A 2127-nucleotide genomic window follows, 5' to 3' on the forward strand; every position below is an offset into this window, starting at 1 on the left:
AACACACACAGCGTAAGCCTGAAAGACATTCGGTCAGTTCCACTGGATTTCCAGACAGGATGAAATACAATAGGTTATTTTCATATTTAAATATGCTCTCCACAAGCAGCCATGTTGCTGAGATTGTAGCCCTACACCGGACTACTGTACATAGACATTAGGGAAAGTGAGAGAGAGAGAGAGAGAGAGAGAGAGAGAGAGAGAGAGAGAGAGAGAGAGAGAGAGAGAGATATTGATGAGCCATCTTCCATAGTCTCTGACACTTACACCTCTACCTCTCTCTCCCCCACCTCCTCCTTCAAAGTTTGAGTGCCTTCAGATATTCTTTATCCTCTTTCTCATCTCAGTGTGTACTTGATTTTACTATCTATTTATGTGTGTGTGTGTGTGTGTGTGTGTGTGTGTGTCCGTGTGTGTGACTGACTGATCATAATGCATCTCTGAGTGTGTGTTCACTTTACAATGCATCATAAATCACTGTGCAGCAGCAGCCTCAGCATACAAGGTCGACTGTAAACCACGCGGTATGGGGCCAACACAATGCCTTCACATCCCATACGGTATAAAGCTCACGAGTGATCGTTTTATTGATAATGAGAGCGAATCCTATTCATACAGGACACGTTAAAATATTGCGATAAATTCAAGGTGCCTTCTATGCAGTCAGTGGATGATAACATCACCCAGAAATGAACTGCACACAGCATACAAAATGATAAGATAACTTACATTATTCCCACATAAAGAGCAGACGGCAAAGGCACAAGAGTGGGAGAAGGTTCCTTTGAACGATGAATAGAATAGTGTGTGTGTGTGTGTGTGTGTGTGTGTGTGTGTGTGTGTGTGTGTGTGTGTGTGTGTGTGTAAAAGATTATCTGTAAATGGGAGTGCATCATCTACCAAAGTGGCAGGCAACCGTGGCTGCCCACCCAGGAAGTTGACCAGCTCTGATCATACAATACTACAGGTAACACAGGTTAAAAGAAAGGCAAGTGGACATGGGCCACAACTTGATCAAAACTGATTCTCAGTCAAAAGGGAGTAGATAGATACTAAGATCAGTTTAGCGTTTGACTCTCCCTAATAGTTTAGGTTAGGATTGGGGGTTGGGTCGACTGACCCTAAATCTGTACCGAACTGTATCAAACTTCTATCCGAAGCTCCCCTTGAACGCGTCAGTTGGAGTTCAGAACCACGTTCACTTCGAACTTAGTCTTCAATCGGGTCATAGTGAGGGGGAGAGACAAGAAGAAGTCTGTACTTTTCTATTTTTAGAGGTTCATTCAATTATATCTCAAGCACTTCTCTGCAATATGCATGAAATCAGGCTAATCTGGCGGAAAGTGCATTAGAAGGCGAGATGAGATGGAACCTCTGTCAAAGACAAGATTCATAGCAGGGAGAGAACGCACATGTACTGTAATATGTAAAGTTCACCGCATGACTGGATAGAGATAATGAATCTGGGGGTAATCATCTCCATGTGTCCAATGTGTATGGGGGTATATGTGTGTGTGTGTGTGTGTGTGTGTGTGTGTGTGTGTGTGTGCATGTGTGTGTGTGAGAGAGAGAGTATGTGTATAGGGGTATATGTATGTGTGTGGGCGGGGGGGAGGTTAGGGTTAGGGCTGTACTGTACTGCATGTGATGGGGCACTGAAAGAGTTATTGGATGTGTGTGTGTGTGTGTGTGTGTGTGTGTGTGTGTGTGTGTGTGTGTGTGTGTGTGTGTGTGTGTGTGTGTGTGTGTGTGAAGAGGGGGGGTTGGATTATTGTACTGTATCACGCATTTACATTTCACTGCTTTCTGTAATGGGTTGTTCCACTAGCCTAAATGTTGGCAATTGCTATTTGATTTGATTTCATTCATTCATTCATTTTCTGCCATTTGTGTCCATTGCACCCCACTGCTTTTGAATGACCAATTCCATTCCTTTTTCAATCAAGGGTTTAACCTTTATGGTTTTAGAAGGGCTTATGGATCTCACTCCTTCTGCCTCCTTCTCTTTCTTCTCTCTCTCTCTCTCTCTCTCTCTCTCTCTCTCTCTCTCTCTCTCTCTCTCTCTCTCTCTCTCTCTGTCTCTCTCTGTGTCTCCCTCTCTCTCTCTCTCTCTCTCTCTCTCTCTCT

The sequence above is a fragment of the Nansenia antarctica genome, assembly GCF_963989245.1.
Source record: "Nansenia antarctica genome assembly, chromosome: 2".
In the NCBI taxonomy this organism is placed as follows: domain Eukaryota; kingdom Metazoa; phylum Chordata; class Actinopteri; order Argentiniformes; family Microstomatidae; genus Nansenia; species Nansenia antarctica.